General features: G+C 38.1%; 1 protein-coding gene across 4 annotated transcripts in view; it reads right to left on the bottom strand.

Moving 5' to 3' along the window:
- Window positions 1–10009, bottom strand: part of LOC149078459 (latrophilin Cirl-like) — a 199881-nt gene extending 189872 nt beyond the window's left edge. The window contains exon 1 of one of the 4 annotated variants that reach the window (XM_089240563.1): window positions 9111–10009. The gene's annotated coding sequence lies outside the window, so the exon portion shown is untranslated. The remainder of the gene's footprint in view (window positions 1–9110) is intronic. The other 3 variants (XM_089240560.1, XM_089240561.1, XM_089240562.1) reach the window with 3 other exon arrangements.
- Window positions 10010–12885: the final 2876 nt, after the last annotated feature.

The following is a 12885-nucleotide window of genomic DNA, read 5'->3' as shown; positions in this document are numbered from 1 at the left end:
GATTTTTCCACACGAAAAATAGTCCTGAATAACTTTTTTCTACTTTCGCGGGATTTAACTACCTCTTTCCATGTGGAAGACACGCTGCAATGAAATTAGAAAGTTTGTGTCTCAAATTTAGCAATCACATGTAAAAAATTTCAGGCGCTAACACTGCTTTTCTTGTAGTCATGTCGTCCTCAATAAAAGACAGTGTCAAAGCGAACTTGGGAGATTTTCTCTCTCCAGCAATAAAATAAATTAACATCTGTTTTGCTAAAATTACATTAGGGAAAATATTTTGATATAAAAAATTAAACTTGAATATCCTAGCTCTCATTTATGGTACATAATATGGCCCTCCACAAATGAGAGGCTGGCAGGGCTTCGGCAAAGTAACATGGCATCGACATAACGTTATAAATTTACAAGAAAGTCAATAGGAAGGCTTAGCTTTGGGGGGTACGGCTTGAGGATGTAAGGGGCCTGTATATGGGCGATAATAATACGTAAATACTGAAGTGAACAGTCATGTTCATGTAAAGTCTACTTGGGGACGGGGAAATACTTTTTAAAATCTGCCGTTATATACAGATGCAACTAAAGCATTATTGCTCCCAATTTCCTCTCATTTGTCATAAAAAAGGATAGTGTGACCACGAACGTCTCCGTTTTTAGCGCTTTTAATAAATGCTGGAGAACGAAAAACAATTAATTTTGAAGATAGATGGGGAAATCGTGAGACAGAAAGGCATTGTTGTTACATTACATATACATTAAGCAATTACTGAAAAGTAAATTTCTGCCACACCATTGTTCGGAAATAACTGTTTACCAAGCCATTGTTTGAAAATAACTGTTTACCAAGTCGTTGTTGAAAGAAGGCTGTTTGCCAAGTCAAACTATTGTTGAACGACTGTTGGAAAATGCATGTTGCTGAGTGACTGTTGGAAAATACATGTTGCTGAGCGACTGTTGGAAAATGCATGTTGGTAAGTGACTGTTGGAAAATACATGCCCCTCAATGAATATTGGAACTGTTGATGAACAATTAATTGTTGGAGAATAACTGTTGCTAAACGATTGATGGAAAATAGGTGAATATTTATGAGCGATTGATGGAAAATAGGTGAGAATTTGAGAATTTATGAGCGATTACGGAAAATAACAGATGCTGAGAAATTATTGGAAAAGAACTACTGCTATGTCATCGTTGGGAAAGCCAAATGGACAAAGTTTATTGCCAAAAAACTGTAACTTCAATAATTTGAACACAGTGGGCACCATCATACTCGCGGACACCAAGCATGGCTGGGATTTCCAAAATTTTTTTGGTGCCGCTGTAAGTGTCGCGAGATATTTTGGGGATAAAATGACATTCAACACGATAATAACATTTTGTCTCCTACCAGTGTGCCGCCGAGTCACCTTGAGGCAGCGATGACAGCTTAAAACACCTTGAACAGCGATTGCAAAGAAATATTCAAAATTTCCGAAGATGCCAACGTTAAAAATTTGGAAAGCTCTCATATATATCAGAACCAAAAACAACAGCCATTGTTTCAGAATTCTAGATCGATTATTCAAGTTTCTAATTCCAATCTAGACATCATAACCAGTCCGAATGGCACCAACAACGCCCTACTGAAACGACATTTCCGACAGACCGGACACTGTACCTTGATGTGGTACAAGGAGAAAAAAAAGAACACACCTGTTTTTAAAACTAGTTCCAGACGGAATTTTTGATAAAAAATATTAAAATTTGTCACCGTTAAAAATTTTTTTAAGAAGGGAAATAATAGAACACAATATTCTTATATTATCAAAAAATGATAACAATACTTTCAACAGGGAACCGAAAATCCTTGTTTACCTTGAACCAATTCCCAACATTTACAGAATTCTCTGGGGGGTTCCCTGTGTTATATGTTCCGGATTTGAAACCAGATTCCATTTGATAAAATAAAAAGAGCAATATGTTTTAGAAAGTATACGTGGAAAAATATTAGAAGAGATCAATATATAAAAATCGAGCGAGCGGTAAATGGAAACGGACAACTCCGAACACGGGTCTATTTGTCAAAAATACCAATAGATGGCATTGCTGTCTTAGCCCCGGTACTTTTACTTGGGGAAAATGTACCGCGAAAAGGGGAGAAAAGTATTTCTACTTTTTAATATAAAATAATTCCTGTAAAGTAGAGTTTTATTTCTCATAATGACTCAACTAGGAAATTTTGGTCAGTCACAGGGGGTACCAAAGACCCTCTTTCGTCAGATAGGTGTATTTCATTTAACCTGGGAAATATCCTGCGGATCTTCAGGGAGTTCGCAACTGTTATAAAGTGGAATCTTTCGATAACGGGCATCATGGGGCAGACATTTTTGTCCGCTAACGGGTTGTCCGTCAGTACAAAGCGAAATACATTGATGCCGTGTTTCAGACTCCAAAGGTGTTCGTTAACGGCCGGGCCATTTACGGACGATAAGAGCATCATGTGCCTCGGGCCAAGTTATTTTTGTAAGGCCCTACCTGGCGAATTCTTGAAAAATTCAACTATTTTTCATTTTTCCGACGACCCCGTGGGCCCATGCGTTAAGACGGAACTGGTAAATGGAAGAATAGAAAGGAATTCCATTGCACAAAGAAACAATCATTTTGCCACGGCACTCAGAATAGTGGAGCTGACAGCGCTCCGGGGCCCCCAGCACGATTCTTGTCTTTTCCTTTTTCATTATACAGGGGTAGATAAATCCCAGGCGCCAAGTTACCATGCCGACTAGAAAATAGGTGTAGGCACCTAAAATTTTTTTATGCGCAACTGCTAAATTGGACTTTAGGGATCACACCAAATTTTCCCATTTTATCACAGTGCACATGGGAGTCCCCAGAAAAATCGAGAACACGTTAAGACCATTTCTCTTGAGCGCAGAGTATGCTTTGGCTACCAAAAAATTGTTCTGGCGTCTACTTCTTTTTTTTTCTTTTGATTTATCAAGCTTTGCAGTATAAATTCACTACAGAGAGGAACCAAGAAAAATGTTGAATAAAATATCGCCAAACATCCCAGCCATGACGTCCTGCTACAGCAGTATTTCTCAAAAAGTGCGTTGCGGCTACTAAGGGCATCACCAATTTTTGACTGAGCCGTCGTGACGATCTGGAGATATTGATGTGTGTGCTTATTTACGCTTCGAAGTGATTCTTTCATAAGCGAATATATCTACTGAATCAGAGTGTTTCTCAAAGTGTGCGTCGCAGCTCCCAGTGGCGTCACCAATCATGGGTGTCACGACTAGCTGGAGATATTCATTTATGTGACTATTCACGCTTTGAAATGCTACTTTTACAAGTTAAAATATCTTCTAAACTATTCTGGTGAGCTGCGGATGAGCCAAGAATCGGACAAGGGAGCCGAGGATGACTAAAATATAGGACCACTGTGCTACATGACGTGGTTGGTGGTTATGCATTATAAAACTATTACTGATAATTTTTTTATAGTGATTCAAGTCCAGACTCGCAACCGGAATCACTAAATAAAAACCAAAAACCCGATACAAGTCGACAAGTAGAACAAGATTCTTTAAAAATTTAGGGCATTGATAAATTAATTGTAAGTACCAGGAGCTCATGGCCACAAAAAAAAAAAAGGAAATTGTGGCATTGTGTCCTGTCGGAAAGACAAAATGTCACAGCCACACACAATAACTCAAACTGGACACAAAATGATCAAGACGCAACTTCCTTCTGGTGATAGGATTTGAATGTCAGTGTCGAGTCTGTCTGGGCCGCAAGTTTGTTGTTCATCAACACGGGAATGATATCCGTTGTTGAGGCCCAAGGCGAAAAGCTCCGGGCCTTGGATTGTTTTGTTGTTTTTCTTCTCCATCTCTCTCTCTCGTATCATCACCACCACATTCTCTTTCTAAAACATCATTAGACGAGTGGAAAGAGAGAAAATGGCGTCGGAGCCTGGTCAACATACCAATAACGGTCATAATGACGGACGGTCTAAAAAAAGAACTGGCCGTAGGCCGCAAGGGATAGAGAGTTAACACAGACGTGTTTTGATGGAGCAAGAAGAGAACTAATACTTTTCTTTTCTACGCATGTACAAGTAAAGTTCAACGATTACATCACACATAACATGAATCTTAATAAAGTGCCGATTAAGAATCGTAAGTTAATGATCATCCGAACATTTCGACCCTGGACGGCCGGTTTATATTTTCTTTCCTCTCACAGGAAAGTCACCATCCATTACCTCAAGCCCAAATTTCGGGCCTCTGTATTTTTTCTACTGATAATCTATTTTCAGAGCATCTGCTCCGCCCAAACAATTTTCAGAAGAGGGGAATTTCATTTCGATGGCTATTACATAAAAATGTGATCATATTTTCTGATCACGATTCCTCTCTCTTTTTTTTTTTTTCCGAAAGGGATGATTTGATACATAATTTCGGCTTTACGCTGAGAATTTCCGAGTTGAACAGGTGATGAGTCTACGAAACCAAGTGGATGATAAACAAGGCACGCGCGGTTATTTTTTTAGCCGGTGCTGTTGAGAGAAAATCTGAAAACACAATTTTTGAGCCTAATATTTTGGTTAACTCTGTTGCACTAGAAATATTTATTCCATGAGATTGAATAAAAGAATGATGGTGATGATGCGTACTTTTTACTACGGCCAGAAGAGCTGGAGGAAGAGCAACAGAAGAAGCCGCGAAATTTTACGGGTCGTAAACACGGGATGTCAACAAAAACGTTTTAAAAAATACATTGACCGGTCCATACATTGGAGTTTATGAATGACCCAAAATTTTCTGATTTAATGATAGCGTGTGTTTTAAACATGGGAGAAATATGATATAAAGTCCCAGAAAAGTTTTAAAAAACTTTATTTAGCACCGTTTTTCTTGATATTAACACATTCGCATCGGGAAACGAGAAAATTCTCGTTACACATACGATGAAATATCTTTATATCACAAAAAATACCGCGATTTAATATGAAAGTTTTAAGGAAAAATAGCCCGATTCGAATGTGTTAATATCATTCTTGGCTCCTAAGGACTTCGGCTGATGTCTAATTCTTTTTTTTTTTTCGATTTGTTAAGCCCTGGCCACGTATTTCACTCATTTTAAATATTCAAGAATACCTGAAATTCTATTGAAGTAGGCTAAGAAATGCATAAAAACTTTGTACCTATAGCAGGATAAGTGTAACCGGCCATGTGAAATTATGGATTCCATTACGGCCGTCTTATGTTCATAATCAATTTAATATTGAGGTAAATAACAGTAATTTTTGAATGATAGTTCCCTAAAACTAAGGATCAAAAATATTTATCTGATGCAAAGCCGCACAGGGCCCTGAAAATAAATGAAAATGTATTAAACTTGACGTCAAAGCTTACTAAAAGCCGTAGCTAAAATTATGAATATTTATAAACACTCATACGGATACTATATGGGACCGCAATTTTTTTTAATGCCCGGAAAATGCCTAAGCCCGACTAGTACGTTGTAAACGTACATTGAGCACGTATTTCATTTTAATTTTAAATTTTCAAGGGAGCCTTTATTTTAAAATTCTACCAACACACTGTATTTGTGATGTAAAAACTTTAACTAAGGTAGAGGGGAAAAAAAAGAGTCCAATGAGAGAGAACGAGTATTTACGACCATTTGAGAGCGTGGACTTCATCCCTGCCGTATTATGTTTGAAATCAAATTAAGATTGAAGTCAGTAACTGTAATTTTGACATGAGAAAGTTCCTTAAAAACTAGTGCATTATAAACGTACATTGAGCGCTTCTTCCATTTTGATTTGGAATGTTCCAGAAAGTCTGTATCAAAATTCTACCAACATATTATTTTGTGATGCAAAATGTTCAACTAAGATGGAGGAGCCGCAAAATAGTTTTTCCCACCTGGCCGTAAAATTCTTGAAGACAAAGTGGAAAGACGAGTATTATTTATTTATTAGTTATTTAAAATCATGGACCGCCTTATGTTAGAAATGAGAATTCGTCTTATGTTAGAAATGAGAATTCGTCTTATGTTAGAAATGAGAATTCGTCTTATGTTAGAAATGAGAATTCGTCTTATGTTAGAAATGAGAATTCGTCTTATGTTAGTATTGAAGCCAATGACTACAATTTTGGTGTGGTAGTTCCCTAAATACTAACGGTCATATAAATATTCAGCTCGTACAAAAAGCAGGGCCTAAAAATGATCAAAATATGTATATTTTGATGTCACAGCTTAACAAAGCTCCAGCTAAAAGTTAAAATTTTGATCATTTATAAAAACACGCATAGAGATATTATATAGGACCTTAAGAATGTTTAAGGCCCAAACCGAGCGTAAGTAGACATCTTTTCTTGCGGCCATTCATTCACATTTGCGATAAGTGTCTGCGCTCCAAGAAAATGACCAACGCTGACCGTTTTTGAACTTGGCTTTTTCCTGGCTACCGACATCCGTATAATTGCACCTTTATTAGACGGAATGTCGTCCAAAATGTGGACCATAATCTCTTTCCAACCGGAAACATCGACTTAGAAAATTCACGGAAGACATGAAAGAATATTAAGACACGAATGCGGAATGGATACGGAAATCCTCTCTGCGAGATTCTCTCCGAGACTCCCTTTTAAAAGACACGACAGAAAAGGCGGCTCGTTTGTAGATGATGATAATAATATTATTAATACGAATAAGGCTCCCTTTTATTCCTGATCCGGAAGGCTTAGAACGCGTGTGAAAAATTCTCAACACGGGTTGGTAGAAGTTCTCTACATTGAGAGAAGGGATCTGAAGATCAGATCAAGCGACGTGAGAGATAAAAGCGTCGGCAACGGATGTCGGATGATCAGAATATAAAGGAAGACTATTATCCAAAAAGTTATTCGGCTTACTTTGATATTATGTTGAACATGTATATTATTATGAAGCTCATACATGCTATTACGGATATAAGATATTATTTTGTGATAAATTCCACAAATGAATGTTGTAAAAACTCCCTTTTGTATCATACTTAGCGTAAGGTACTATAATTTTATCACGGATTTTGTACGGGAATGTTTGAAAGACCCTATATTGTACCACATGATGTTTGGCTGTAAACAAGTCAAGAAGAAGCAGAGGACTGATGCATGCGGCCGTCTTATAAGCATTATGTCCCCCTATGGCTAAATTATTTTTTGAGGCCCTACCTGGCAAATTTTCGAACATTTAAAACAGTTCTTTTGCTTTTGTGAGGCCTTCTCATTTGTGGAGACCATCGGGCCGTACACGGGTGGGTCCGTGCGTTAACAAAGTAATTTGTTACAAGTAACAAATTACATAAGTTCACAAGTAATTTGTAAAACAAAAGAAAATCACAAAGTAAGTGAATCTGTAATCTCTCTCTTGAGGACTTCGCGAGTATTGCTTATGCTTTTGAAAAGAGCAGCACTCACAGAAAAATTCTGATACAAACTCAAATGAAAATAGCGCTAATCTCTGAGTACAACTCAAATGAGATGTTTAATTATAGTATCTATACACACACAAATATATATCGTGTGTAAAAAATTGGGATAGAGCATTGAGCACGGTTGGCGTGCTTCAGTGCAGTGCCGCAGCTGGGGGGGGGGGGCAGACTTGTCTGGTGCCGTGGGCGCCGGACTAGATGGGGCGCAAATTTCACCCTTTAACTTCTCCTTCAACAGTACAAGGACGGCTCCAAAATGGGATCTTGACCCAGCAGACCAAACATCTAGTAGCGACCCCGCTTCAGTGAGTACCAGATTAAGGTGATTACAAAAACTGTTGTTACTTAGGGTGAGATATTCCCCTCACATTGCAGCAAGATCCAAACAAGAAGCGATAGACGACGGATTAGCAACGTCCGCAAGAAGTAAATTTCAATTATTAACGGATAAGTACCGATTTTTCTGAGGCCCTACCAGGCAAATTTACATGCTTTCTCTCGAAAATTTCAACCAAGTCTCTTTTTTTTTAGGCTCGTCTTCTATTGAGGCCTCAGAGCCGTGCCCGTGAGGACCCCATGCGTTAAGACGGCACACATCACGGCAAAGCATTAAATCCAATGTACAACTCCAGAGACGTAATATACCCGTTAATCGAAGAAGACGCACCATTCACGTTTCAGCTTAATATTTGACAATTGAAACACATGTAATAGCGTCTTTGCGAGAGATCACTTCACAGTCGAATCTTAATCAATCACCACATTTAAAATAATAATAATTGCGATGCAAATGCGTAAACGAAATCAAAACTTGTTGCATGTCATGCATACATATTTTTTCCAAGCATCGATTTTGACTTTTTTCCTCAAGAGACTATTTACAAAGTACATAAAAGTGCGTAAATGACTCGACAGTTTGAGCTTGAAACAAGACTTAATTTTTAAAAGAGCATAAATAACACATGCCTCGATAGAATACGCTTGAAACATCGATTGAGTTAATTATTTTATGTCTAGTCACTTATGTAGGATTCGAAAAATTCCACTTTTCACGGTAAATGAACATTACGGAAGAGAAGAATCGACATTCTCAAAAATACGGAACAATAAGAATTACGGGGAAAGATATTTGATTAAAACAAATTTTAATACCAAGTCACAGGTGCATGAGCAAAAATTAGAATGTTTAAAATTCGTATAAAAAAGGTCTTCAAAAATGAAAACATCCAAAAAAAACCATAACTTTTTAGATGTTCGGGTCTGGGCTCGAACCTCATCATTGCCGTCACGGCTGTTTTAATGAGTTCGCGGCCCCGGCAATTTTTAAAGTTTCTAAAATGTTATTTTCGAAGTAAAACATTGAAATAAATCGTCGTTATTAAAAAAAGAACGGAATGCCAAAATAGGAAATCGAATAGGAAAAAGTAATATAAAATTCCAGAGAGAATAAATAAAAATTCGGCCACCCGTAAAAACACCACTGGATGCCGTGTATGTCAAGCTATTCCGATCGGAATCTACTCTAAAAGTGTAGATCCCATTATAGTTAATCCATCAGAAGTATGACATCACAAAAAAAAAAAATGAATAAACAATAAATTTACATATAAATTTAATATTAAACATCAAATAAAAACTTACCGTTTCTGAAGACCAAGCAGCAAAGTAACAAAAACACAGGGTATCAAAATGGTCCAGCAGACACTGACGATAAACTAAAAAACACTGTCTTCTCCTTCTTCGGAAACTCAACAAGTTCTTCAATCACCAACACCATAACAGCACCAAAAAACCCCCAATAAAGAGTGCGTATGTATTCAATCGGAACTCGACGCACACATCATTGTACTGGGATCGCGGGCAAAACCAAAAATAAATTAACCAAAAAAATAAACAAATGGTAAAACGGAATCAATTCCAAAGCTTCTCGCTGTCGTTTCTTGCAGATTCAAAGAGTAAAATCCCAAGCATATCACACAAAAAACTCCTCCAGAAAAGAAATAATAATCCTTGATAAATACAAGCGTTTCTTCTTCGATAAAAAGACAAATTTCCACAAATAAAAGGCTATTCTATAATAATAATTATTATAGCCTCTGCCTGATCAAAGTTAATCGGAAACACTCGTTTACCAGCAGCGACATGCTGTTAAACTACTTCAAAAACTACAATGTTTATCGCCGCTTCATCGGAGTTGTCCGGAATTTAAAACAAAAACAAAAAACGAAATAATCCGTGATGCCTTGAACTTAAAGAATAATTAATAATTATAATCGTTAATTATTTTGCTCGCGAGACAATTTTTTGTTTGAGTAGCAGCAATAAACGCACAAGAATGATGATGCATCCACCGGTCCGACGGCCACCACCAACAAGGGGAGGCTTTGCTCGGAGGATTATTTTTCACGGTTTTTGGAGAGCCGAACGGGTCGTCGTTTCGGTAGCGAACCAGAGACGCAGACGCAACACACACAACTCAGTTCTAACCACGCACCGCACGCACGCACAACAAGCGACTGAACCACACACGCCGTCCGTGTGTGTGCGGTGACGTCAGGGTCGCGACGTTCGGAATCGCTTCGGTTTATGGCGACTCCTAGCGGACGGAAATGCAATTCATCCCCCCCTCCCCCCCTCCGCGAAGTTTTTCTTATTTACTGCACTGCTCTCTGTCCGGTTTTTTTTTTTGGATGAGAATCTCGGCGGATGAATTTTTTTTTCGGACGGCAACAAGCTTTTTACAAGTTCGATAGGTTCGGATATTTATATAAATGGCAATAAAAGCTGTGTGGGGTTCTGGGTGCACGGGCCCGATGTTTCCGGGGCTCTTGCAGCCCTAACTTCTAAGCCCAAGAAAAAATCTGGTGGTGAAGATTAAGTAATGTACAAAAATACATACATAATTGAAAAATACAGAAACATAAACGTTAGAAAACGTTTACCAGAAATTTTAAAAATGATGTAAATAATAACTTCGAAAATAATAGTTCTGGAATTAATTATAATAATAATCTGAAAATTAATGGGAAAATAATTTCGGAACCAGTGAAAAAATCAGTACAAGTGAAAATTTACTTGAGAAATAATTTCAGAATGATTTTTTGGAAGTTCGAAATTGTGTGATGAACGAAATATAATTTCAGAATTATTCTTTTTTTTCAGCTAATTTTTTAGCACTGTGATAGTTTTATGAACGTACCGTAATTTACTGCATATAAAGCCTACTCCGTGGGGGTGTATATAGAGGATTCTGCTTATAACGTTTCTCAGAAAGAAAACGTCATGGATAAACGTTGTAAATGGGAAAACGCTTTAAACGGGAAATCTCAATGCGAATTAATCAAAGTTTGGACAACAAAAATAAGTTGTAATAAGCGGGAACGTTATAAGTGGGATCGATTGTAATGCTTCTCTCATGTGAAAATTTCATTCATAATGAAATCCCAAGGAATGAAATGCGCTGTCTGTCCCGTTTTAGTGTAGAAAATGTCAAACATTTTATTCACACATGTATACGTTATCTACAAATCTTCTGAAAATACTTTTTACAAACTAATTTTGAAAATATATTTGTTTCTACTTAAACCTAAAAGAAGATAAAAAGAAGAAAAGTAGCAGATAAGACGCAGCTGTTTGCCATCCACACCTAGAAATTATGTTTATTTATTCGTTATAACGTACAATTCGCGGACTATATGCAGGAAAATACGGCAGTATAACATACAAGAGCTATTCTCACTAGCGAATTTACAGTTTTGGAACATTGATGCATTGATGCTTTACGAATTTTTTTGCCGCTCTCAATTTTCATTCTAGTCGAATTTTCTTGGCCATCCATTTCACGGATTCGACACCAGTGTCTACAGGCATGCCCCCCCCCCCCCGGGACAATTCTCGTCGTTTTTTTGCTTTTTCACGCTATAAATTAACTACAGAAGGGACCCGTGAAAAGTCTGACGGGGACCCCGCAAAAGATTCCATCCTAGGGGCCCTGCTCTAGGATGTGGGGGCCATGTCGACAGGGCCATTGTTACTGCGGGTTATTTTGTCGTACATTATTTTGTCGTAGAAACATCCCTAGAAACTTATTGAAGAATCAGAATATTCCATATAAATCTCAAGCATATCACTCGTGAGTCTAAAACATTTCCGATGCCACTGCTTCTACTCTAGACCATTGCCCGATTGGACCACTTTTTACCAGTAAATATGCCTCTAGTAATTTTCTTTCTTTTCGGATATATTGTTCTATTAGTTGCTAGAATTTTATATTTGTATTTATCTTTCTACACATAAATTACACGAGGCTGAGATTTCAAGGCTCCAAAATAAAAATTATGTGGAAGTTTAGATAATATTAAAGTTATATATTTGGCTTTCACACACCACAGGGATGGACAAATCCCAGGCGCCACGTCATCATTAAGACTAAAAAATTGGTAATTAGCGATAAAAATTCTCTTTGTAAAGTTACTAAATTTGCAGGCTGAGAGCAGCAAGAAAAGTTTAGGAATTCACATCCAAAATATCTGCCAACACGAAAGAGGGCCACTATGCCCAGAAAAAGGGGTGTGGGTTACTATGCCCGTTTCTCTCCGGGTAAAAAAAAAAAATTTGGCGCCTAAAATTTTTTTCTAGCGCCTAGATTTCCTAGCAACTTGTCCAGCCCTGGGCTGTTGATCCATCAGGTAGATTTAAATAATCCTGAATGAGATTCGAACCCAGCGAAAATAATCACGTACACAAAGTAATGAAAAACTCACAATTTGGCATGGCCCCCACATCCTGAAGCAGGGCCCCTAGGCTGGGATCTTTTACGGGCCCCCCGACCAGACTTTTATGACCCCCGACCCCCTTTATGATGATTTTATAGCGTGAAAAAACAAAAAAATGATTAAAATCCTCCCGGGCCCTAGGGCTGGAGCCTTGTCAGCCCACCCCTTGTGGGGGCCATGCAATTTGGCACATTGGACAGGGTCGTAACTAGGATTTTTGCCTCCCTCCGCCAGGGGCATTCGCCCCCTCACCCCCGTAGTTCCGGTCCTGACGTTGGACACTAAAAACTCCACTTTTCAGTCTGAAAACCTTCCATCTCTTCATTCAAGACACTAATCGCACGTGAATGTCCCCTTGAATTTCCTCTACAGCCGTATTTGATGTAATTTAATGCCCAAATATCTCTGAAATCAGCTATCCGAGTCAGAAAATTCAAACTTTCAACGATTTACCCTTTTCCGACGATTCTGCAATGTGTTTTCCACCCGTCTGCGAGATCTGTTCGGGAAATTGATAAGTAAGTACATTCGAAACATTATATATCATAGGGCCGAGAGACATTTTGAATTTGAACCGGCCCCAGTAGGTATAGACGCGTCTGAACCACAAGAGCCTACCACAAACCTGTTTTGTATGGAAG

The sequence above is a fragment of the Pholcus phalangioides genome, unplaced genomic scaffold (assembly GCF_987345545.1).
Source record: "Pholcus phalangioides strain wild (caught in Gottingen) unplaced genomic scaffold, Ppha-v1.0 ptg000013l_1, whole genome shotgun sequence".
Taxonomy (NCBI): domain Eukaryota; kingdom Metazoa; phylum Arthropoda; class Arachnida; order Araneae; family Pholcidae; genus Pholcus; species Pholcus phalangioides.
Note: the sequence above shows the minus strand (reverse complement) of the source record. Positions and strands in the feature narration are given on the sequence as shown.